This window comes from Peromyscus leucopus, chromosome 6 (genome assembly GCF_004664715.2).
Source record: "Peromyscus leucopus breed LL Stock chromosome 6, UCI_PerLeu_2.1, whole genome shotgun sequence".
In the NCBI taxonomy this organism is placed as follows: Eukaryota; Metazoa; Chordata; class Mammalia; order Rodentia; family Cricetidae; genus Peromyscus; species Peromyscus leucopus.
The window spans coordinates 106,321,160-106,349,157 of record NC_051068.1 but is presented as its reverse complement, the minus strand read 5'-3'; the positions used below and the strand labels follow the sequence as shown (position 1 = coordinate 106,349,157).

Sequence of the window (27,998 nt, the reverse complement as noted above, 5' to 3'; positions counted from 1 at the left end):
CCTGCACGCAGTTTGCCGTGCTTTCTGGTTTCACTCCGTCACTAAAACTGCTCCGTCAGCATGGATCCTGGAGTGCTGGGAATGGAGCACCAAACCAGCTTGAGACAAACCTGAACAGTGAGTGCCAAATCCTGCTGTGTAGAGGGGCTGAGCTGGGGAGGGTCTCGTACTACATGATACCCTTAGCTGTCCTGTTTAATGGCGAGATACTGTTAGGCATGCGGAATCCAATTTAGAAAAATGCTTCCCACGAGAGCTGACACGTTCCCTTACTGTAGCTATGCTCTTCTCTCATAGCATTCCTCTCCCTTTCTGTTCCCTTTGCGTGGGAGGCTTGCAGGTGCTTCTTTCTCTCAGTGATTTCCTCTACAGCTCTCACTTCCTGTTTTACCTCCTTAGAAAGGCCCTGCTTTGCTTCATTTCTCCCCCTGTTCCAGCCCCAAATGGTACCCACCACATTACCCATTCCCTTCTCTTACAAAATCCGTCACAAGCAATGATCATGTTTACTTTGTATCTCTCCGTTTCTGAATTCATCACAATGATTCACAGCTAACAGCTGTCACGCAACTTTAACCAAGTGTGAACTTTAAGGAATTCTTTTGAAACATGGGTTGTCTCCTATTAAATATGATAAAGTGAAACTGGGAGTGTTCTGTGGCACGGCATGCCCCATTTTATGGTTTCCTAAATTAATCGGAGGCTCTAACTACAAATATCAGACCAATGTCCAAAAATTTGGCTGCACATCAAGAACCAGCCACTGAACCTTGGTAGTCACCCTGTGGCCAGTAGGAGGTCAACTTGACCTTTTGGGTTCTTTTCAGAGAGTTGTGACCAATGAAACTAACAACCTTTGTCCCCTACCCAGCTAACCAGAGGGTTTTGTAATTTACTGGCATACAGTTTTGCTTCATTTGTGTATTTTTCTTTTTGTTTTACTTAGCATGTACACCAAGTAGTCTTGATAGCTACAATAAGAATGAGTCTTGAAGCCTTAAGAGCATTGAGTATTTATGTTCTCCATGTCAACTTGTGTCAGAGTAAGTCATCAGTTCATATTTGTTCAATGGATGGACACATTCAGTATCATAAAATTAGAGAACATTTGTTTAATTTGGTGGTAGAAGATCTACCACCCTGTTTTAATACAGTTTAAGTAATAATATGGGGCTTAATGTCTCCCAAATTGTAGGTACAGACATGTGTGCACATGTTTGTTTATAACTAATTGCATTGTCTCAAAGACAACTATTCCAATTTCAAAAACAAGTTTAATGTAATTTCTCCCACATATAAAATAACCTATCTATGGTTTAAAAGAAAAAAATGCACGCATGTGGTGTACCTACACACATGTAGGTAAAACATTCATTCATACGCCTAAAATTTCTTAAAATTTTAAAAATTAATTTTTTAAATTCAGAAGCAATTTAAAATCAATATACAAGCTTCCTATTTTCATTGTTACTGTAAATAAATGAGGATCTTTAGATTTATTTGTTTGTTTTTATTTTTAGTTAGATGTATGTGTATCACTATATGAGTACCACATGACTTCAGGACCCCAGAAAATGGTATTCGATCTCCTGGAACCTGAGTTACACATGATTTTGAACCCTTGTATGGGTGATGGAGCTCCAACACTTGCTATCTGTAGGATAGCAAGTGTTCTTAGTTGCTAGGTTATCTCTCCATCCCATAAATAAAATCTTTTCACAAACCTAAAGAAATTCAGATGTTGTAACAATGTCTTCTATGATACGAGATTCTGAAAAAAAATATTCATTAGAAATTTATATCAAGTCAGAGACTCAATATTGTAAGGAAAGAACATTGGGAACTTCTGGATCAGTTATCAGACCAGGCTGATTTTAAGGGGTGGGGTATAGCTTGGTGGTAGCATACACGAGGCACTGGCTTCAGTCTCTAGGACCACAGCAATAAAATGGAATAACACAAATGAAAGCGTTCACAAAAACAATGAGAAAAAACATCAAAAAACTGCTAAGAAGTAACCTTGCTTTAGAAATGAGAATCAACTTAGTTTTGACTTTTGTGAACTGTTTTGATTTTCCTTAGATTTCCTAGGTAGCAGTGTACATCACTGACTAGTATCTGTTTGAGTTTTTGGTGTGTGTGTGTGTGTGTGTGTGTGTGTGTGTGTGTGTGTGTGTGTGTTGTTGTTGTTGTTGTTGTTGTTGTTGTTGCTTTTTTTTTTCCAGGCAGTGTCTTATGTAACCCAGGCTGGCCTTGAACTTACTATGTAGTCAAGGATGATTTTGAATTCTAGATCCTCCTGCTTCTACCTCCTGAATGCTGGAATTATAGGTGTACATTCCCACAAAGTCAGGCTCTAGCTAGTATCTCTTAAAACGTGAAACATATTCTGTAATCCTATCTCTTATTCTATGTTAATGTAATGTGAATTACAGCTAAGATTTTCTGCTTATTTTATGTGAAACTCCATATAGGCAATTTAAAAATAGCACAGGTGTTTCAGGTTCATGCCAAATGCTCCTGACTACTTGTTTTCTCTCAATTTGAAAAGGAAATTATGAATTGGTATCCAATTTTAATGTAACTTAAGTAATAAGACAGCTTTTTATGTTTACAAAGTTGGGCATGCAAATGTGTATGTATATGCATTCATACAAGGTAGAAAGATTTCAATTTCTTCTTATTATTTTATGTGTTATGGGTGTTTTGAATACATGTATGCCTGTATACCATGTGCATGCCTGGTGCCCATGGAGATCAGAAAAAGATGTCAGCTCCCCTGTAATCAGTTACAGGTGGTTTCAAACTACCTTGTAGGTATTGGAAATTGAAGCTGGGTCCTCTGGAAGAACAGCCAGTGCTCTTAACAACTCAGCCATATTTCCATCCCAGGTAGAAAGATTTTAAAAAGATTTTTTACATACTGAGAGTGGTGGTACATACCTGTCATCTCAGCATTTAAGAGGCAGAAACGGGAGGATCAGGAGTTGAAGGTCATCCATAAGGCAAGCCTGGGCTTCATGAGACCCTGTCTCAAAAAAAGCAAAAATAAATTATTTTGCATAAAAGTCATTTCTCAACTCATCACTACAGCATAGACTTCAAACAAAAATTACAAAAGAAATTCTTTTCTGTTCTACTAAGGAATTTCTGCCAATATGTAACTTCAACAGAATTGTTGCCATAGTAATGTAAAGGGGATAAACACTGAATTGTGCTATCAAAACTTGCTACTGAAATATGGCAGTATTAAAGCCTTTGTTTAATAATCCAAACTCTATGTATTTATTTTGTACTGTGTGTCCTCTAAAATGAGGACCCACGTAAGGACATCCTTTAATGCTAAAAATGATTCGTGTAAATGTGAATATCATAGCAAGAACCCTAGGTTAGAAAGCCAAGTGGTGCTAAGAATGTTGCTTTATACAAAAGCAGTAAACATTAATGAACAACGGGCTCAAATGCTGCCAATTACTTTCCTTCACTTAATACAAAATTCCACTGTATAAAACAAAAGCCAGCTGAATTTCCTACATGAGATTCACACACGCTTTGACTCACTAGAGTGACTGTTTCTTCAGGTTCCTACATGCCTTTCATTTAACTTTGCCAAAGAGCTTATTCTGAAATACTGCTCTCTGACAGCATTTAGGTGATGCAAACATCAATGTTTATTAGAAAAAAAATCATAGGATGAATCTCTTTAAAGCATTTGGCTCTACTTTGGCTTGCTTGGCATTAGACCTAGAATGCTAACAAGGCATCTGGTAAATGTGAAGGTAACTATTAAACTCTGGTTACATTTGATCTTGCCAATTATGTTTTATAAGACAGAAAAAGGTCTATCAGTCAACTTAAAGATTATAGTTTTAGGGAGACATTATTTTAGAAGATGGGTACTATCTGTACTTCTGAAAATAGAAGAACCTTGCTTTTAAATATGTGACTCTCTATACCCATTTACGTTGCAAAGCTTCACTCCTGGTTGGCAATATTATCAAAGCAATCAGCTGAAGATTGAATGAGGAGGGATGATGCTGTAGTTTGAACCTTAACTGTCCCTCAAGAGCTTATCTGTTAAAGTTTAGTCCAGGATGGCAGTGTTGGGAGGAACTGTAAACTTTAGAACTCTTTAACTCAGGTAAGTGAGCAGGAGGTCTTCAAAGCATGAGCAGTATGTCCTTGAAGGGGACTGTGGTTCCCTTGGCCCTGTTCTCTTTCATTTTAACTTTCTTGTCTCTGACCAGTTTCACTCTAGTATATGCTTTTACCATATTCTATTGCCTTGCCATGGGCCCTAAAGTCATGTGGTCAGTAAGTCATCAACTGACACCTTCAATACTATGAGCTGTAATAAACATTTACTCTCCAGTGTTTGTCATAGTAACAGAAAGCTAGCTGAGAGAGAGAGAGAGAGAGAGAGAGAGAGAGAGAGAGAGAGAGAGAGAGAGAGAAGAGAAAAGAGAAGAGAAGAGAAAAGAGAGAAGAGAAATGAAAGTAGGTAGGGAGTTGAAGAGAATTTATAGAATATATCATATCATATCTCTACAACTTCATCCCTCATAGTAAATATTCTGATATGTCAACAAGCCTCTGTGTATATGTGTGTGTGTGTGTGTGTGTGTGTGTGTGTGTGTGTGTGTGTGTGTGGTGTCTATGTGTGAGCATGCACATGCATGTGTATGTGTGCAGATATATTCAGCAATGGTATGGTAGAGGCCACAGGTTTACATCAAGATGTCTTCCCCATCCCCTGTGGTTGTCTGCCTTTTGTTTTTGTTTTTGTTCTTGAAACAAGGTTTGCTCACTGAACTTGGAACCCACTGTGTTCGCCAGAGTAACTGGTCAGCAAACCCCTAGGATCTACTTGACTCTTCCTCCTAGAATTACAGAGTGCTCAGGATCTAAACTCAGGTCCTCGTGGGTTACATCATAAGCACTTTACTCACTAAGCCATCTCCCCAGCCCCAAGCTGAATATTGTTATGCTTTATCAAGACTGTAGTCAATATTACATCTAAGTTTAGTATTTCAGTTAAGGCAGATCTTCATATTCAATTTGAAGAAGTAGAAGATCATGAGTCATAGCATTGGGTAAGCAAGGGTTTAAGGCCAGCTTCCAACATTTATTCTTGATCTTGGTCAAGATTTAATAATTTTGACTGTTTTTCCATCCATAAAGTTAAAAGATGTTTATCACAACTGATCTGAATGTTACACGAATCCTAAATTGAAATTATCTTTATAAATCACAGCAAATACACTCAGTTTTAAAATCTAATAAACACTTAGTTCTTACTTGACTTCTTTGCAACATTTGTCTCTAACATTTCATAATTTTTTGAAGAATTATCTCATTTTGGTTTAGTGTTTTATCTCTTTCTGATATTTTTTCCTAGCTGCTAACTGCTACTCTTTTCTCATGGATTCCACTCTGATTTTTTTGTTGGTTTTTTGTTTGTTTTTGTGGGGTTTTGTTTGTTTTTTTATGGGTATGATCGTTTTGCCTACATGTATGCCTATGTAGCACATCCATGCCAAGTGCCCACAAAGGCCAGAAGAGGGCAATACATTACCCGGCACTGGAGTTAAAGACAGGTGTGAGTTGCCATATGAAAACTGGAAAATAAGCCAGGGCACTCTGGAAGAACAGCCAGTTAACAACTTAACAAGTCAGCCATCTCTCTACACACTTCAGTGTTAATTGGATGAATTATGTGATCTTCTCCCTCAAAATTGTCTTTTTAATTTTTTAATCTACTCTCCATCCTTGTGCATGGCTTCAATCATATATTTGAATATATGTATTTGATTATAGATAGATAGGTAGGTAGGTAGATAGATAGATAGATAGATAGATAGATAGATAGATAGATAGATAGATAGATGTCTCATTTCCAAACTTTTGTCCCTTGCTTCTAGGCTGCATGTTGCTGTGCTCTGTTGAACAACTGGACTTCATTGTTCTGCCATCCAAACTTTTCACCCTCATTAAGATATAACTCTAGAATGTCCCAGACTCCTTCTTGATCATTCTGCTCACACATACCATCAGTTGAACAGGCCATGTTGACCCTATACCCATTCTTTTTATTTGTGCCATGCTTTGGTTAGTCTCATGTGTGATTTGATGGAATAGCTCCTGTGCTATTTAGAAAGTGTGTGTTATATAGAAGGAGGAGGAGGAAAAGGAGAAGGAGGAGGAGAAGGAGGAGGAAGCAGAGGAAGAGGAGAAGGAGAGGAAGAAGAAGGAGGAGGAGAAAGGAGAATCGGAGAATCACTAATCCACAATTTGGGAATACTTGTGAAGTCCTCTATCCTAAGGAGTGAGTGAGTTAAATTTCAACTTTCCCCTGGGAATAATCTCTGGGAAGAACCTTGGATCCTCCTTTTAGAAAATACTTATTATTTATTATTCCCTTTGCCACATGTAAAATAAGAATAGAGAGAATTTTGAAATTCAAGAGATTGCTTTGTAGCTCAGGCAGTCAGATTTGCTCTAATCTGGTCTTTTAAACTTATTTTTCTGCATTGTGTATTTACTTCATTACTTATTTTTAAAGTAGATATCTTTAACATATTTTAATTAAAATAGAATTGGCTCCCTTCCCCTCCCTTTCATTTTGCTAACTTTTCCAGGTACCCTTCTTCCAACCCTTCCCATGCCTTTCTACTCTCAAGCCTCCTTTTCTTTAAATATTATTGTTACATATATATGTATAAATGAAGAAATACATAAATACAAGCTGGAGGCCATTCGTGTTGTGTGTGTGTATATGATTTCAGGGCTGATCAGTCTGTTCTAGACAAGCAGTGAGGGCCTCATGCCTGGAATGAGCCAAAGCTCCTCTCAGCAGTCATTAGCTGCCTGTCATTCTTAGTTGTATCTTTTCCAGCACAGGTCTCCAGTCCATTTCAAAAAGCAAAGGACCTAAAGAAATATAAAATGGGAAGAATTCCAAGGAGTTATGTAGCACCGACCACAGTGAATGTGATCACAGGACAAGGATTCTATGTGCTCCTCATTAACCACATATTCACAGTTTACTAAGCTTTGAAACTCAGTGTACACTTAGGTACCCGATGAAAGATTCTTTAACTATGAAAGGAACCATGGTATAGGGAGAAGGCATTTGAAAAAAAAAAATCACTGTCTTAATTGCTCAGGCAATTAATTACAAGTGACCCTGGATACACTAGTGAAGGACAAAGAGGGAAACTCGTCTAATGAACCAGCTAGCATTGAAATTTGAGAAAGATGACAAAGTCAGTGCTCCCAGAAAGCTATGTTTGTAAGTGACACAATCAGAATTGGAATCCAGATGCCTAAGTGTAGAGGCCTTCCACTACACCAAGTTGCCTCATGAAGTCAAAATTTCTTCTCTGTGTACTGACATGGTTGTTGGATTAGAACTCAAAAGGCCATTTCCACCAACTGTTTAGGAATTGAATGATGAATAATAATATTAACATTTTTTCTCTCCTAGTTCCATATAATATATTGATGAAAGGTGTAAGAATAGTGTGGTCTATGTTTATGGAATTTTGAATGTCAGGAAGCTCCTTTCTCAATGGCATAAATTCTGGATTTCATCTACCATTTGAATTTCCAAGTGAAGACAATTTTAAGGCTCTTGTAATTCAAAATATAGAGACTTCACTTAAAGAGCTGTGAGGTGTGCTACAAGGAGGGCCTGAACATGCTGAAAAGAGTGAAAGCAAGTGGTGTCTTCAATTCACAAAATCTTATAATCAAGGATAAATGAGTATTGTGTGAATTAAGAACCAGAAATATTGAGAAGTTAGGAAAAATGTGCACTGAATGACGAGAGGATGGAATACTATTTTATAGCCTATAGAAAGTAGTCTACAGAGAACTTCAAAACATTTTACATGTTCCTGTCAACCCATAACTGGATCAGAAACAAAAACTGCGAGGTGTGCAGTCACAAAAGATGTCTGTAGAAATATTTTTTAAATCGGTGGTGATAGTACAGTATTTGAATAATTGTGATTCATATATGGACATCTGCATGGACATTAAAAGTAAGGTAAAAATGTGAACCATGGACAAACATTTAAAATAAATCACTTAGTTGGAAGATGTAAATTACTGATATATGATTGAAATTTTGCTGTAAATATATGTATTATGTGTCAATGAATTTTTCAAAAGGCAGAGTACTTACTGCTAATGAGACTGTGAATAACTTTTTTAAATTCTTATTTATGAGGGTTGCTGTGGGATGTCCTGTATGCTGTGAATAAATGTTGCTATGATTGATTGATAAATAAAATGCTGATTGGCCAGTAGCCAGGCAGGAAGTATAGTATAGGTGCGACAAGAGAGAGGAGAAGACTGGGGAGAAGAAGGCTGAGTCAGGAGATGCTGGCAGCCACCAGGAGGTGGCTTGCATGATGCAAGATACCGGTAAGCCACGAGCCACAGGTATAGATTTATAGAAATGGGTTCATTTAAGATAATAAGAACAGATAGCAAGAAGCCTGCCACAGCCATACAGTTTATAAGTAATATAAGTAAGTCTCTATGTGTTTACTCGGGGGATACAAGCTACAGAGTGTTTTGTAAATTTTCTAGAAAGAAGATATATTATTCTTATAATATTTATCTAAATACATATATTAACTGAAGTATTGTAATACACAGTAATAAATCTCCACTGAAAGCATACTATTCATCTGGGCATGGTGGCATATGCCTTTAATCCCAGCACTCAGGAGGCAGAGGCAGGAGATCTCTGTGAGTTAAAGGCCAGCCTGGTCTACAGAGCAAGTTCCAGGGCAGCCAGAGCTACACAGAGAAACTCTGTTTCAAAAAAAAAAAAAAAAAAAAAAAAAAAAAAAAAAAAAAAAAAAAAAAGGAAGGAAGAAAGGAAGAAAGAAAAGAGAAAGAAAGAAAGAAAGGAAGGAAGGAAAGCAAAAAAAAGACATACTATTCAGTATTTCAATGCTAAACTAACTATCCTTTCAACCAATCAAAAACCTTACATAAAAATCAAGCATTCTTCATGTATACAGTGTTCTGTCTGCACATATCCCTGCATGCCAGAAGAGGGAGCCAGATCTCATTACAGATGGTTGTGAGCCACCATGTGGTTGCTGGGAATTGAACTCAGGACTTTTGGAAGAGCATTCTTCATAATATGAACTTGCTAATATATGCCAAGTCAATGACCACCTCTGTCCTGTGAACCAGAAGTAAAAATTTGTCTTCTGACAGTTATTTTAATTATCTTTCCTAGGTTGTTAAATCTGGAGACCTAGCTTTCAAAGAATATATGTATATAAACTTAAACTTAAAAAAGCAAGATTGAGATAAATATTTATTCTATAAACACTTTCATTGTGATGTTACCCACACAGGTTTCTGAGAACTGTAAATGCAGTTTGTTTGCAAAGGATGTTTGTTCTAGCATGTTGCATTTTTAGCACTTTTTAAAAAAAGCCAAATGCAACACAGTTAACCAACAATTGTGCAATCATACATCATACTTAGAGAAAGACAGTATCACAGGACAAGGTTATTTTGAATTCTTTTTCCTTCAGACATTTTTTTTTTACATAGGAAGGATCTTTAAAACTTATCAAAAAGCCTGTGCCTTAGCTCACTGCTGTATTAAGGCTTTAGATCATACTGAAATGAGATATTCAAAAATTAATTTGTCAGCACAGAAGACATTACAATATCTACCTCACATTGATTCTTTGATATTCATTAACATATTTAATCCTCACAGGTATCTTGCAAAACAGATATGATTATCACCTTTAGAGATAAGTCAAGACACAACAATCACATAGAAAAATAAAACCAGAATTTGAGCATGTCACTTTGACTCCAGGCCTTTATTCTATCTGTCAATATGTACACTCAAATCCTGCTTTCAGGACTAGATTCTATGATGTGATGTATCTGTCTTTTCTCATGTCTTGCTGTCTTAGTCACTATTCTATTGGTGTGAAGAGTCACCATGATCAAGGCAACTCTTACAAAGGAAAGTATTTAATTGGGGGCTTGCTTTCAGTTTTAAAAGCTTATAGTGCATTATCATCATAGTTGGAAAGATAAAAACATGAAGGTAGGCATAGTGTTGGAGAAATATCTGGGAGGCTGACATCCTGATCCTCAGCTGGTAGGCAGAGAGAGAGAAAGAGAGCCTTGGCCAGGTATGGGCTTTTGAAACCTCAAAGCCCACCCTCAATGACACACTTCCTCCAACAAGGCCATGCCTGCTCCAACAAGGCCATACCTCCTAACCCTTCTAATCTTTTCAAACATTTCCACTCCTTGGTGACTAAGCATTCAAACATATGAGCCTATTAGAGCCATTTTTATTCAAATCACCACACTTATTAGAGCAACTTAGAACATCTATCTCCATACATATAACATTGTATTCTAAAGTTATTCAAAGTTGTAATTCTGAAAAAAAATGCCTTAATTATTTGAGAAGATACCCCCAATACAAACTTTCACATATTACCAATAGTTATGAATATGTAAATAACACTGTGCTCCTTCCTAGCTTGTGACACAATATCACCATGCAGTGAATTTCAAAGGGAAACTCTAAGTCTCCATATATACTTTTTTAATTCTTTACCCTAGTATTCTAATTATTCATGATTCATTCTGGTCAATAAAAGTTGTTTTTCTCTTGCTAATAGACTCAAAACTAAATTTTTCCTTATAAGTTGTATGTAACCATAGCAACTGTCCTCAGCTACTGTTTTGCAGAGCCTCTGTGCTGCTGTGAGGTGATGAGTGGTGGAGAGCTGATGTCTACCTAATGTGACTGAAAGGTACCTTTTCAAGGCCTTCCACACTTAGCAGTCTCTAGGTAGTGTCTTTGTACTCACTCAAACAGCCACTTTAATCATCAAACTGCTTATCATAATGGTACATTTCAGACAGGTTCTCAGTAAGGTTCCTTGTAGAACCAAAATCAGCTTTCCCTTGATGCATTGACCTATCCACCAACAAGCTTTTTACTTTGTCGAATATTTGATACATTCTTCTTCACACATGAGAATTTGGTTGACATCTAACTTAGTATAAATTGCCCCAAGTCCATCTCAGTATAGTTGAAGAAATGAGAAATTATAACTGTAGCACAGAAGGATAAACAGAAATGATGCCCAAAACCAACACTGCTGAAGAGCCACCAGTCCAATGTGTTGACATGACCTCATCTGCTACAAACGAGACTGAACTATTCATTAAATGTCTTTCCGTTCATTAAGTGACTACTCCTATTTGAAGTGTTTCTAAAGACTTATTCCCATATTTGTCTTTCTGAGTCTGAGTTACCTCACTCAGGATGATTTTTTCTAGATCCATCCATTTGCCTACAAACCTCATGATGTCATTGTTTTTCTCTGTTGAGTAGTTTTCCATTGTGTATATGTGCCACAATTTATTTATCCATTCTTCAGTTGAGGGGCATCTAGGTTGTTTCCAGGTTCTGGCTATTACAAACAATGCTGATATGAACATAGCTGAGCAAGTGCTCTTGTGATATGATTGAGCATTTCTTGGGTATATGCCCAAGAGTGGTATAGCTGGATCTTGGGGGAGATTGATTCCCAATTTTCTAAGAAAGCGCCATATTGATTTCCAAAGTGGTTGTACAAGCTTGCATTCCCACCAGCAGTGGAGGAGAGTTCCCCTAGTTCCACATCCTCTCCAGCATAAAGTGTCTTCAGTGTTTTTTATCTTAGCCATTCTGACAGGCATAAGGTGGTATCTCAGAGTTGTTTTGATTTGCATTTCCCTGATGATTAGGGATGTTGAGCAATTGGAGAAATGGCTGAGATCTACACGAATAACCTGGACGTGAGTGGGAGTAATGAAGGGCGAGGGTCGAGGGAAAGAGAGCCTGTGGGAGCAGGAGATCCCAGATGGATCAAGAACAGAGAGGGAGAACAAGGAATAGGAGACCATGGTAAATGAAGACCACATGAGAAAAGGAAGAAACAAAGTGCTAGAGAGGCCCACAGAAATCCACAAAGATACCCCCACAATAGACTGCTGGCAATGGTGGAGAGACAGCCCAAACTGACCTACTCTGGTGATGGGATGACCAAACACCCTAATAGTTGTGCCAGAAACCCCATCCAAGGACTGAGGAATCTGGATGCAGAGATCCACGGCTAGGCCCTGGGTGGAGCTCCGGGAGTCTAATTAGCGAGAAAGAGGAGGGTTTATATGAGCGAGAATTGTTGAAACCAAGGTTGGAGAAAGCACAGGGACAAATAGCCAAATGAATGGAAACACATGAACTATGAACCAAAGGCTAAGGGGCCCCCAACTGGATCAGGTCCTCTGAATAGGTGAGACAGTTGATTGGCTTGATCTGTTTGGGAAGCATCCAGGCAGTGGGACCAAGTCCTGTGCTCTTTGCATGAGTTGGCTGTTTGAAACCTGGGGCTTATGCAGGGACGCTTGGCTCGGTCTGGAAGAAGGGGACTGGATCTGCCTGGAGTGTGTCTACCAGGTTGATCTCAGTCCTCGGGGGAGGCTTTGCCCTGGAGGAGATGGGAATGGGGGATGGGCTGGGGGTAAGGGGAGGGGGGCAGGAGGGGGGAGAACAAGGGAATCTGTGGCTGATATGTAGAACTGAATTACCAGTATTGTAAAATAAAATAAAAGGAAAAAAAAAAAAAAGACTTATTCCCAAAACATCAACACAAACAGTAACTATCACCTTTCTACTCTTGACCTTGGGTCAAAATTAGAGATTCAACTCAACAAAGATTTTTCTAAGTATTAAGTAATAATTATCTTTTTCCTTATCTTTTCTAAATTGCTTACACCAAAGTCCAAGTAAATGCTGTATAAGTTTTAAATTTCTCTACTTTTGCCCAACATCAAGGAGATACATATATATATATATATATATATATATATATATATATATATATATATATATATGGAGAAAGGAAGAGTTTAATGATGAGCTGTAAACTTTGAACTCCAAGGAGTAGCAACCTAGATTGAGGTAATTGTCCAGTACCTCATGGATTTGTGCCAGGAGAGAGGGTAGCAATGCAAGACAGGAGTATGGAAGAAAATAACAGGAATGACAACCATGGATGGACTTGATACCCAGGTGTCTAATGGGCTCCTGAGAGAGGAAGAATCCTGACACTAGACAACATATGGACATGTAGTTTTCTTTTAATTTAACTTGGAGAAAAAAGTGGCATGTAATATTTTTAAAATAAATTTTATAGCCATTAGAATAATATAAGCTTATCCATGAAGTGATTTAGTCACAAACTCCTAGTTTAAATTATTTTCAGGCTAAAAACAATCATATAATGATATTGGGGGTGGGGTGTGTGTGTGTGTATATGTGCCTTATTTTTTTTCTTTGGGTCTTTATTTCTGAAGAAAGCTGTATCACATTAAACTCCCATAGGTAAATTTGTTTGCCTTCTTATGTTGATCTGTCTCTTCCTATAAGTCCCCAGGCATGGCACCCAAGATAGAAAATAAAGTGCGTCTTTTCTTTTCATTTGTAGTGCAGGCATGCTGTATACCAAGCTGTAGCAACCCCACTCTCTTGACTCTCATTTGTGATCTTGACCAGATCTAACCTAGGACACAGACATAAATGGGTGCTGAAAAATAAGATCAGAATATGAACACACAGTTACAGTTGGAAAGCAACATGCTAACAACAGTGCAGCTGCAGGATTTTGTTTTGCATGAAGCACTACAGCACTAGGTATTTATGAACCTTCCCTGAAAACCAGACAGCCTGAGTCTGCACCAGCCCTGCTTTGCTCTTTGCTGAGCTCTTGTATCCTTTCATTCACAGGAGCTATATTTTAGTCCATTAAAAACCAAACATTTAGCCTTACATGGGAAATAAGCACAATCACACAGACATGCTGAATCTGTATATGGACTATGTTTCAAATAACACAGCCAATTGTATCCTAACTTGCTGTGGAATATTATTTTATGGTGTGGAACATTTGTTTAATGATGCAAAGGTGTGTTGCGTTCTTTTATATTACACTTGTTTAACTGTGAAGCTGTGTTACTGTGCTTGTCTAAAATATTTGATTGGTCTAATAAAGAGCTAAATAGCCAACAGCAAGGCAGAAGAAAGGACAGGTGGGGCTGGCAGGCACAGACAATAAATAGAAGGAGAAAAAGAGCAAAGCCAAGCAAAGGCCAGGAATTCATAAGAAAAAATCTTCATATGTGATTATTTGGGAGCTGGGTAATGGGATCCCCAAAGAACCAAAGAGTAAAAAGAGTAAAAACAACCAACTATGCTAACAAATTATTTATACTAACCTCTTTTATGCAGAATAACAAAATGTGTGAGTGGTAACAAAATGTGTGAAATAATCAGAAGGAAAATATAATTCTATTATCATCAAAGGAATAAAAGGGCACCTTCCACAATACATGAGATGGGACTATCCTCAGTTGGGGTTGCTTCTTCTACTAATATCCTGCTTTCAGAATGGTGATGAATCATGTGCAGTACCCTTAGAAAATCATCTGAAAGTATAGATGCTGGCCTATATACACTCTAAGTCCAGAGGGGAATAATAAGACCTCAACCCTACCTCTATGTAGTCCCAATAGAACACTGAAAAAACTTCAACTTTTAAAGACAGTTAAAAATAAAATCCATCCTATCACCTAATCCCAAATGTGAAAAATCCCAGTGCAAGAAACATAAAAACTCAAGGCCACACAGCTCCTGAAAAAGTTATCAATTCCATAGTACTTGGTTCCAATGAGAGTGAACTGGATGAAATAACAGATACAGAATTTAAAAGAATTATTATAAGGCATTTCAGCAAATTCAAAAAGGACTAACCTTCTGAATAAAGTCATAGACAAAACGAATAAGCAGCTGAATGAAATAAAGATGTCAACACAATATATGAGAAAGGAAGCTAGTCAACATGTAGAAATACTGAAAAAGTAACAAATTCAAAATGAAAACCTCAGCCCACCAGTTAAAAATCTCAGTAGAAAAAGAATGGATCTGTAGGAAGGTGGACTATCAGGGCCTGAAGATAAGTATTTGGGAATTAAATTGTTCTCACAAAATAGATACAGTAATGATAAAGTATGAACAGAACATACAGGATTTACAGGACACCAATATAAGACCAAGTATATGAATGATGGGCACATAAAAAGACAAAAAGTACAAGATAAAAAAAGTATATTCAATAAAACAAAAGCAAAATAAAAATGAAAATCTAGAGAAAGAGATAGCTATGCAGATACATTTAGAATGCCAAACAGATAAGACCAGGGGAAAATATATATAGAACAAAGAAAGTACTTTGGAAGTCACCAGACAATATTACTACCAAAGCACAAAAAAGCAAACCCATTAGAATAATAGCAGATTTCTCGACTGAAACTTTGAAAGAAGAGCATGAAGTAATGTATTTCAAGCTTTGAAACACAGTAACTACCAAACAGGATCACTATATATACCAAAACTATCCATTATAATTGAAGGACAAAGAAAAACCTTGAGGTAAACAAAAACTAAAAGAATTCATGACCACTATGTGAGCACTATCAAAAATACAAGAAGAATCCTACATACTAAAGAGGAAAATAAATATACCCATGAGGCTATGAGAAATAATAAACTGTACCATAATACTCTATATGCAGACCAGTATTAGAAAAATATCAAACATTACCAAAAAAACAGTAAAATGTTAGGAATTAGTAGCTAACTATTGATAAAAACTTCAAATGTTAAAATGACCTTAATACCCAATCAAATGTCATAGACTAGCAGGTTGGGAAATAGCATCTATGTATTTGTTACAAACAAGAAACAAAGATCATTCATAAGGACAAAAACTACCTTGGCTTGAAAGGATGGAAAAGGGCACTCCAAGGAAATGGAAGTTAAAAAAAAAAAAAAGACAATAATAACAAGAACAACAACCAAGATGTAGCCACATTAGTAAAGGAAAAGTTAGACTTCAAATCAAAATTAGAAGATACATATAAAATCAGTTTGTAATGATTTTGAACATCAGTAAACCAAATTTCATTTAAAAAAAAATCGAGACAAACAAAAGCATTACTGAAGTAAAGGTGCACACTCACAACACTGTAATAGTTGGTGATATGAATATCCCACTTTCACCAATACATGGATCATCTAGACAAAAAAATCAGCAAAGAAGTATCTGAGTTAAATAGCATTATAAATCCAGTGGACTTAACAGATATGGATAGATGATATAGATAGATGATAGACATAGATAGATGATAGATAGATAGATAGGTAGATAGATAGATAATCTGTTAAAATATCTACATTTTAAAAAATTAGAGAGATCCCAAATGAAAAATTTACCCATACATCTCAGTCTCCTAGAAAAACAAGAACAAGCCCAACCCAAAATCAGGAGATAGAGAGAAAAATCAGGGCAGAAATCAACATAAATAACAATACAAAGAATCGCTGGGCGGTGGTGGCGCACGCCTTTAATCCCAGCACTCGGGAGGCAGAGCCAGGTGGATCTCTGTGAGTTCGAGGCCAGCCTGGGCTACCAAGTGAGTCCCAGAAAAGGTGCAAAGCTACACAGAGAAACCATGTCTCGAAAAACCAAAAAAAAAAAAAAAAAAAAAAATACAAAGAATCAATGACTCAAGTAGTAGGGTCTGTGAAATGATAGACTAAATTGAAAACCCTTAGGTAAATTGACTGCAACAGAGAGAAGTGCTGGATTAATGAAAGTAGGCATGAAAAGGGATACATTTCAAAAGATATCAACTTCAGGTTTCTAAGAAATCATCTGAAAATCTATATTCTAATAAATTAAGAAATATAAAAGAAATTGATAAATTTCTAGACGTATGTGACCTACCAAAATTAAACAAAGAAGAAATAAACAAAGAGATCTAAAATACACAATATTGGGGGCTGGAGAGATGGATCAGAAGTTAAGAGCACTGATTGCTCTTCCAGAGGTCCTGAGTTCAATTCCCAGTAACCACATGGTGGTTCACAACCATCTGTAATGAGATCTGGCGCCCTCTTCTGTATACATAATAAATAAAATAAATCTTTAAAATACACAATATTAAAGTGATTTAAATGTCTCCCCAACTAAAATAGCCTGGCTGTGATGGATTCACTGATGAATTTGACAAGACCTTTAAAAAAATATTCATAAGACCTATGTCTTATGAAGTGTATAAGTACTACCCTGATATCAAAACCAAAATAAATAACAACCACATTCACACAACAACAAAAAAGAAACTAATGATCCTTTCTTCTTAATAAAAATGAACACAAAAATTCTTTTTTAAAAATACTGGCATAGGGCTCAGTGATTAAGGAATGGCTCTTGCATTGCCTGCTCTTCCAGAGGACCCAGGTTTTATTGCCAGCACCTACATGGTGGCTCACAGTTGTTTGTAAATCCAGTCCTATGGGAATCTAATGCCCTCTTCTGGCCTCTACAGGTACCAGGCACATACATGAGGCAAAAGCATAGCACAGGCAAAACACCCATACACATAAAATAGATTAATTTTTTAAATGATGGTAGTCATGCATGGTGGTGCACGCCTTTAATCCTAACATTTGGGGGGAGGCATGTGTATCTCTGTGAGTTAAAGACCATCATGGTCTACATAGAGAGCTCTAGGCTAGCAAGAGCTACATAAAGAAACCTTGTCTCAAAAATTCATACATACATACATACATACATACATACATACATACTGCTAGCAAACCCAATTCAACCGTACAGCAAAGAGTTCATTCACTATAATCAAGTTGACAGCCTTCCATGGATACAAAAATGGACCAATTGGTGTAAAGCTACAAATGAATTCTTCAAATAAGAAGACTCAAAATCAGAAATCATATGATCCTATCAATAGATACAGTAAATGTCTATGACAAAGTCTAACATCTCTTCATGATAAAAGCCCTGACAAGACCAAGAATAGAAGAAATGTACCTCATACACTTAATGGAGAGAAATTCAAAGTGTTCCCTCTAAAATCAGAAAACAAGAGTGTCTACTTTCTTCACTCTTTTTTTAATTTACTGCTTAAAAAATCTTAGCTAGAGAAATAAGATAAAAGAATAAAATGAAAATGATACAATTTGGAAAGGAAGATTTTAAATTATCCCTATTTGTACATGATATGATTCCATATATGAAAGATTCTGATGATTATACCAGAAAAAATTTACATCTTATAACACTGATAATATATAACAGGATATCAAAATTGATATTCTACAGAGAAGTATGATTCTAGATCCATATTACTTACCATTATAAAAACCAGCACAAAATGGATGAAACATATTAATTCAAGACATGCATGTGTCCTGCCTTCATTTCTGTTGCTGTGATAAAGTAAAGTCTGAGCAAAAAGCAACAGAGGGGAAGAAGGGTTTATCTGGCTGACAGTTCTAGGTTACAGTCCATTATTTCAGTGAAGTCACGAACTCTTGAGTCACTACTTCCACAGTCCAAAACAGAGAGAGATTACATGCATGGACCATTGCTTGCCTGCTTGATCTCAGCTAACTTTATCCTCTCTCTCAGACTGTTCAGGATACACTGGCTAGGGAACAGTGCTCCTGTGATAGACTGGCTTTTCTCACATCAGTTAACAATCCAGACAATATCCCACAGACATACCTGTTGCTGGAGGGCTTCTCTCCAGGTACCACCAAGCCCCGCAGTTCTACAAACCACATATAAAATAATCACTCAGACGCTTATATTACTTACAAACTGTATGGCCGTGGCAGGCTTCTTGTTAACTGTTCTTATATTTTAAATTAACCCATTTCTATAAATCTATACCTTGCCACATCGCTTGTGGCTTACCGGCGTCTTTACATGTTGCTTGTCCTGGCAGTGGCTGCAGTTTTTCTCCCTCCTTCTTCCTGTTTCCCCAATTCTCCTCTCCCCTTGTCCCACCTATACTTCCTGTCTGGTCACTGGCCATCAGTGTTTTATTTATATAGAGCGATATCCACCGCACATGCCCACAGGCCAGACTGATCTAGATAATTCTTCATTAAGATCCTCTTCTCAGGTGGTTCTAGGAAATGTCAAATTGACAGTTAAAACTAAGCAGCACAACATGAAACTGAACTGCTAAAAGAAAACATAACGAAAATACTTCAAACTAAAGCACAAGCAAGGGTCATCTATAAAGGATAGCAAGAGTTCAGGACAGCCTACAGAATAAGAGAAAAGACTTTGCCAAACATACATTTGCCAGAGGACTAATTGCTAGAATTTTAAAAGAACTCAAAACAATATGAAGAAACCAAATATCCAGCCAATAAATGGGTGAAGGAAGTGAACAGACAGTTCTCAAAAGATAAAGTACAAACGGCCAATAAGCATGAAAAAATGTTAACACAGCATTGAGTTCCCAGCCAGAATGACTATCATTAAGAAAACAAATGCCAGTGAGGGTGCAGGGACAGGGTACCTTTATACACTGCTGATGTTTACTGCAGCACTACTCTCAATAGTTAAATTATGAAATCAGCCCTGGTGTCCATCAACTTGTGAACAGGTAAAGAAAATGTGGTGTATATACACAAGGGAATTTTATACAGCCATAAATAGGAAAATGTACACAACACGCATTCATCATATTAAGTGAGATAAATCAGACTCAGAAAGACAAATGTTGTGCATGTTCTCTCTTCTGTGAACCCAGAATTACACACATACACACACACACACACACACACACACACACACACACACACACACACACACACTGAAAATTAAAGCCAGACTGAGTGAATGAATGTTAATGGTGGGTGTCTTAGTTAGGGTTTCTATTGCTGTGAAGAAACACCTTGACTATGGAAACTCTTATAAAGGAAAACAATTTGGGCAGACTTACAGTTCAGAGGTTTAGTTCATCATGGTAAGAAGCATGATGGCATACTGGCAGACATGGTGCTGGAGAGGTAGCTGAGAGTTCTGCATCTTGATCTGCAGACAGCAAGAAGAGACAGTGAGTCACACTGGGCCTGACTTGAGCATATGAAACCTCAAAGCCCACAGGCAGTGACGCACTTCCTCTAACAAGGACACACCTACCAAGGCCACACCTCCTAATTGTGCCACTCCCTATGGACCTATGGGGGCCATTTTTATTCAAACTAAAGAAGGAGAGAGAAATTGGAGTAGTAAATATAGCCAAATATAGACATATTTGCATGATGAAGTCTTAATAAAACCCATCAGTTTACACATTGAATATTAGCCAGTAAACTTTTACTTTAAAAAGAAATGTTTTATTTCTGAAGTAAAATGTAATTAAAACATACCAGTTACTTCTTTACTTGCATTTTATTTGTGTCTGTATAAGACCTTTGGTTTATAAATTAGCACATTGTGAGAAAACATGGAGAAACAGTCTAACCCTTGTTCTCACAATAATTCTAAGGGGCTGGATGACATCAAACTCCAGGCTTCATGTATGCAGATAAGCACTTCACCACTGAGCTACATCCACAACCCTTCTTAGAATGAATAATTTTTTGTCCTGTTATAAATTGTTAGTTAATGACCCCCACTTGTTGATAGGAAGAGGGTTAAAAGAACAACAGGAGATTAAGAGATGACTTGGTGCTTTAGAGTGCTTATTGCTCTTCAGAGAACCAGGTTTCAGTTCTAAGCACCCACATCAGGGGCTCACAATAGATTGTAACTCCAGTTCTAGGGACCCCAATGCCCTCTGACCTATGAGTGCACCTACATGCAAGTAACACACATAAACTCATGCAGCCACATAATACACATAAACAAAACACTTCAGCTAGATTAAAATCAAAACTGCAAGAATGATCCTTATCTATAAACTCTACTACTCCATCTATCATCAACTCACATTATGACGGTGAGAAAAATGAACTTCAATGTAAAGCTAAATACACATACTAAAAACAGACTTCAGAGGAAAGCACTGGACTCAGACAACTTTTTATTGTGATCAAAACTCATGAGTAAAAATGTTAAACTTCCTATATAAGAGTAATCCCTATGATTCCTCACATAAATAATAACCAAAATATTTTCTGTTCAGGCACTGGGTTGCATTGAAAAGGAGATTGTCTTGTCAGTCATGCTCAAGAGAGAAGGCATGCTGACATGCAGGAAAATATAGCTAATGCATTTGGGAAAACAGAAAAAATTAAAAAACAATAAACATTTTCTATAAGAAAATGTATGAAGCCTAACACAGCAACCAGCCATGTCTGACAGGGAAAATTTTCCCTACAAACAGAAAGACACAGAGACAATACACACACATACAAACATACACATACAGCACACACCCACCTTCACTCTTTTCACCAGCAGTTTACATTAACAAATAGATGACAACCTAGAGAAAACCAGATTTTCTCTGCTACTGGTTTGCTCATAAATGCAGCGTAAAGTCTACCTATCCCACAAAACTGGAGAATCCTAAGGGCTCTAAGATCCAAGAACACCATCACATACACAACTGGCACAGTATCTAAATGTTAATCTCATCACAAAAAGATGCACATTTCAGTCCAGATGAATTAGACATGCAATGCTTCCCTATTCAGTCATCCAAGATAAACAGGCTCAATTATAAATATATTTACCATTGAAAAGATATTTGAAGGCTGATAAGCTTAAATTGTGTTAGAACATGTCCTGTCAAACAACTGAGCAAATCTATGACATATTTTTGACCAGGTAGAGGGTTCATCAGCATTCTCTAGCATGCTGGGAAACCCCAATCCAAAACTTTACCACCTAGCAAAGCATTTATCCTTCTCTGGAAACCATAAGCAAACCCCAGAGAGCAAAGTTGCTCTCGAACATCACTTCCTAGAGTTTTTTCTAACCAATTCTCTGGGGCCAGCAGCTTCAGATCCAGGGCTGAGAGCTGTAACAACCACCATCAACAAGGACCAAGGTGCCTTACATCCATCCACCTATGCAAAGATGCAGAGTGTGTGACTCCTATGGAAAGGTCCTGATAAGCTGAGACCCTCACAGGGACTACAAACCCAGTAATGATCCAGATAATTGAGCAGGGACTGTAGTATCAGAGGGTGCAGCCTGCTGGGACTTCTTCCTGCCTAATGCCACCACTCACTGCTGCCAGACAATAAGGAAAACGAAGACTGGAAACCAGCATTTGCAGTGCTCATGAACCACCCATTATGTCTGTCCAGGTAGAGCAGAAGATCCCTCAGCACACTGACTGGTGACATCCCTGCAACGTCATTGTCCCTGAGGTTCTCCAAGAACATCACCTCCCCCATCTCAGCTGTAACAAAAATAATGTCTTCAAAAGGTTGACAGCCCACAGAAAATTGAAGTCTATCTGCTGCACAGCACAAAAACTGGCAGAAGAATAATTCACAAGCTGGTGAGATGCTTCAGTGGGCAAAGGTATGTGCACCAAATCTGAAGACCTGAGTGTGAGCCACATAACCCACATGGCAGAAGGAGAAAAGAGTGACTCCTGCAAGTTGTCCTTCATAAGCACACTCTATGTGCATGCTCTCTCTCTCTCTCTCTCTCTCTCTCTCTCTCTCTCTCTCTCTCTCTCTCTCTCTCTCCCACACACACACACACACACACACACACACACACACACACACACTATTAAAAAACACAAAAATGAGTAACATTCAGTGGTAAAAATATCAGTGAAGAAATACAAGTGTTAAATATGAATCTTGGATTTGTAGAGATTTTGAAGTAACTTCAAAAGACAAGTTGTCTGGCCATAATGTACTGGATTGTGCATACATTCTGTATGCATGCTGTAGAGGATACCTTCCAACTATAAAAATCCTAATTGTAGTGGATTGGAGGAAAAACAGCCCCTATAGGAATCCTGGAGGAAAATGTGTCTATATGATCATCAAAGGCAGTTAGTCATCCCCAGGTATTTTTAATTACAGCGTCACATATACCTGTATATCTTTCTGTCTGTGCTTCAAAGTCCTGGTTCCTATTGCTTTAACTGTCTCAGCAACTATACAGGTTTGCTTGTAGATGGAAAAGAGCTACACGGACACTACTTTCCACTTAACACATCTTAATGAAATACTGCATCTCTGTTCTTCTCCACAGACATAACATGGTATAACAGAATCAGAGCACATGGTCCTCCTCTTTTTGCAGCATGTGTGTAACTATTTCTAACTAATCCCATATTCCTTCTTTCATAAATGCAGGAGCCACTTTGTAGCCAAGCTGTCATAAATTATTTGCCTAGTGCCCATATTTCATATAAAAAATGTAGAATGTATTGCAAAGTGATTTAAGTTCATAAGAGCAAAAAGAAACAAGTTACAGAATCACTAAAAAAAGAAAACATAAACTGTTACACGGAAAGAACTAACTTCACCACAAGTCTGTAAAAACTTCTCATATACATGTCATTAATTAATTATAAATGAATCAATATTCATATTAATTAAGAAGATGCCTGGATGAACTCACAAAGAGATCACCCTAGTATCCCTTTTCCTAAAAGTCTTTTCTTATCTGATACATCTACAAGGCTCAGGGATTATGGCAGAAGAGGGGGTGGGAAGAGTGAGAGTCAGAGGACTAAGATGTTTGCTATGAGATCCTTTCCTAGAAAGGTCAGAGAAGCTACCACAGGAAGACTCCCTAACATGGCTGCCTAGATATGACCTGAACAAGGACAACATCAATAGACATGCTAACATGAAAGGGTTATAATAAGCATAACATGGTTATGAGGCCTCAACCTTGGATAAAGAATTATAGGCCACTAGGAAATGCCGAGAGAAGGAGAAATATTTGCCAGGGAAGAGTGTCCCCAACTGGTTATTCAGTATTAAAAGGTCAGAATTGAAATTATATACATACAAGTAACATTATAAGGACTGAGCAAGTTGTTACTTATGTATTTATAAATATACATAAAATTTAAAGAAACAGACACCATGACTTTTAGAGACAGCAAGGTGAGGTACATGAGTAGGGTTGGAGGGAGTTTTGAAAGTGAAGAGAGAAAGTGCTGTTACTTTAATCTACTTTCAAAAATTTAAAAAAATGATGCTTATACACAAAAAATGTACACTGCATAAAACTTTAAATGAAAAATAGATAAATAAAAATAAGAACATTATAGGAATGTCTTTTCCTCTCAAATGGTTGCACACTGGATATTGTTTCATAAATGTGTTGAACATGCTACTTAGAAAAAAAAAAAGCCAGTGTTTTCCTGGACTTTAAATCCCTGAACACAGTTGGTTCTGGTCTTGATACCCTGACTCAGCATCATATGGTTTCCATTTAACCCATTTTACAGCACATCCTCACATCAGCTAAGGCAATGTTCCTTCTTAGTATTTTTGATTTTTAGTTTTCTTCCAGCTGCTCTTATATGATATAAATTCTTCAAAGTAAAATTTGGAATGCTTTGCCAGGTTCCTTACAATTTTCACATGAAATGGAGGGTTTTTTTTATTATTATTGGTGTCATAATGCATATAGAACAAACGTAAACAGAACCGACTTCTTTTAAAACTTAATCTTATTTTTCAAGGTACATCTGTCTGTTTTTTCAAATCTTTCTATGATACTATCATGTAGAGTTTTATAATTTCCTTTATCAAGTTTCTGACTATTCCCAAAGGCTATTTCTAAGTTTAGATTCCAGGACATTGCAGATTAAATCATATTTCTATAAAAGGAAAGAGTCAGAGAAGGAGGAAGACTTCACGGGCCAGCCATCTAGCTACACAGTCAGCCACAGATTAATAGTAAGATTTACAGAAGTAAGAGAATGGGAAAGCCCAGAGGCAGAAGGTACATGGGATAATTCAAAGTTAAAGAAAGCTAGCAAGAAACAAGCCAAGCTAAGGCCAGGCATTTATAAGTAAGAATAAGCCTCCATGTGTGATTTATTCAGGAGCTGGGTGGCAGCCCCCCCCCCAAAAAAACAGCAAAAACGAACAACAACAAAGGTGAGAACAACGGGTACTCTTAACCACTGAGTCATTACTTCAGCTCTTCTGCTAATTTTAAGTGGCGGCCAAAGCAAGGAGTTCAGTAGACTGACCAAGCACTCACTGCCTTCAGAGCCCTTCTACTGTTATCTACCTCCCTTAAAAGCACACAGTTCCCCTAGAAGAACTGCTCCAAGCAGCCACTCTTTCTTAGTAATTCCCAAATATCAAATGTTGCAACTCAAATCTCAGAAAAAGGAAAATATCTCATGTGATTCTTCTCCCCACTTTCCCCTACCAGGTTCGCAGCATATGATTAACAATGCACACGAACTTGGCTGAAGGAGCCTGGGTTTAGATAATGACTGAAATCCATTAAACTCTCCTTTGATGCTTGATGTTCCACTGATGGAACACCCAGCAGATTCCTTTTATAGAAATATGAATTGATCTGCAATATCCCGGAACATGTTTTTCCAGCTATTTGGCTTTGAGCTTATGCTAATTGCCACGCATTATATCACAACTTCTGTAGCACATATTAACATTAAAATCTATCTGCCCCTTCAAGAGTTACCAAGGATGAATTAGAGAAATTCCTGTAGTATTCTCTGCAAGTACTAATTAAATGTTTGTTTTCATTTTAACCCTTGTTGTGCTGAATTTCACTTTTCTTATGACTTATTGCTCCCGTACTACTTATAATTTTGCAACCTTTCAGTATTTATAACATCCCAATATGACCTATATCCTTGAAAACAGTAAAGTGAAAGTAATATTTTGAGCTCCACATACTATGCTGAATTAATTGCTTTGGGTGCAGTTTCTTGGGAAAAAAATATTAATTCTTAACAACATAAATGTCTCCAGATACTTACATAAGTGCCCAGTAAATAAACTTGTTTGCTACTTATTTGGCTGATAATAATCAAGGTATTCTTCTTAATAATTTTCATCTTAATTCTTATCCTTAAATTTCCAGTTTAACAATGAAATTTACTGCTAATCAAGAAATACAAGAAGAAATAGAGGGATGCCTCAATAATTAAATATGCTTGCTGCTTTTGCAAAATACCTGGGTTTGGTCCCCAGAACCCACATGAAGCTCATAACTATCAGTAACTCCAGTTCCAGGGAAACTAATGACCTCTTCAGGCCTCTGTGAGCACCAGGCATGTATGTGGTTTATATACATAATGCAAGCAAACACTCATTCACGTTAAATAAACAAACAAACAAACAAATAAATATATTTTTTAAAGAAGTACAAGAAATGTGGCATGATTTTTTAACCATGAAAAGGTCAATATGTTTTAACTAGCATCATATTACTCAAATAAAGCAAGCTAAGCTTCTATAGAGCTGTCAAAAATATTTTGAAAATTCATTTGTTCTTTTATTGCAGCTATTTTTTGCCAATATGGTGCTTTGGATAATAATGACCCCTACAGGCTCAGATATTTAAATGCTTAGTGGGTGGCACTATTTGAAAGGATTAGGAGGCGTGGTCTTGGTGGGGTAGATGTAGCCTTGTTGGAGGAAGTGTGTCACTGAGGGTAGGCTTTGAGGTAAGCTCAAGCCAGGATCAGTAGCTCTCTCTTCCTACTACCTGTGGATCAAGATGTAGAACACTCAACTACTTCTCCTACACCATGTCTGCCTGCATTCTGCCTTCTTCCTACCATGATGATAATGGACTAAACTTCTGAACCTGCAAGCAAGCCCTAGCTAAATGTTTACCTTTATAAGAGTTGCCCTGGTCATGATGTCTCTTCACAGTAATAGAACATTGACTAAGACATCTAACTATAACAAATAATTAGTCATGTCTTTCACTTTCTCAGTGACTGCAAAGCAAATTCAAACCCAGGACCTGAGGATTTAACATTTCCACTGAAAATGGGTTTATTCACATCATCTTTCCCTGCCATCACTAGCTGCTGTGATGGCTAAACCTGTTCTTTACAGTCACAGGCTCGAATTCTTTAAGTTTCGCATGTTCATTGGTAGTGACTGAAAGGACCAGTATTTGCACAAGGTACCCTAAGACCAAGTTCTCAGCACAAAGGAGATTTATTTGCCCCAGGGGGACAGAGGGCAGGACATAAGAGACTAAGACATGAGATAGAGGATGAGGGAGAAGGGGAAAGGAAGAAGGGACATGGGAAGGAATATTTGTCCCAGAAGGAGAAAGAACTGCTTCTGGATAGAGAGGAGACAGGTGTGGCCCATAGGCAAATGGCAGTTTATAAAAGTAAAAGGGGAACCCTGTGTTAGGATGAGGTGTTTAATTTTTTTGTGTATTTGGTTTTTGGTTTTTGAGACAGGGTCTCTAATCTCAATTCTTTGATTCTATTTTGATTCTTTAAACTTTTCTTAAGGTATAAATTTTATGTCAAAATTCATAAGATTAATATATATATTTTAAACTTTTGTTATGATATTAATGGTCATATAGAGTAATAATTAATCATAGAAAAAAAGGCTTCATTTAGCTGCCTATACATGGTTTTCTATTCAAGTCTCTATCAGTTTTCTGCAGGGAATCATGACCAAGCCTAACAGCAATTTGAAGTCTCCAGAAAGATGATGGGTCCCCACAATGACGATTCCACATGGACAATAATAATACCAATAAACTGAAAAACATCACTCAAAGATCATCTTTGGACTACAAACTGCTCAGAATAATTTTGAGATGGCTAGCTGAGATGATCCAGCTTCACAGACTACTTAAACAAAGACTTGAGATAAACCCTGCACTTGGGCATTATGCAGAAACTGGACAACAAATGATATAGCTACCTTTCCTAGGACTTGACAATTAACCCAAAATTTTTCTTTTCAGGATCCCCTAAAGATGCCTCACCCACAAACAGCAGGAAGCAATTTTAAGAACATGACACCCACATTCCCATGGGGTGGGATGGTGTAGTGGTATTGTGTTCCCCAAAATATTGTGTACCTTAATAAA

General features: G+C 37.3%; 1 long non-coding RNA gene across 1 annotated transcript; it reads left to right on the top strand.

Annotated features, from left to right (window-relative positions):
* Nucleotides 1-12: 12 nt before the first annotated feature.
* Nucleotides 13-27,761, top strand: LOC119088227. The gene is made up of 3 exons (XR_005091853.1): nt 13-117; nt 22,262-22,481; nt 27,557-27,761. It is a non-coding gene; the product is annotated as an uncharacterized LOC119088227 (long non-coding RNA).
* The last annotated feature ends 237 nt before the right edge of the window (nt 27,762-27,998 follow it).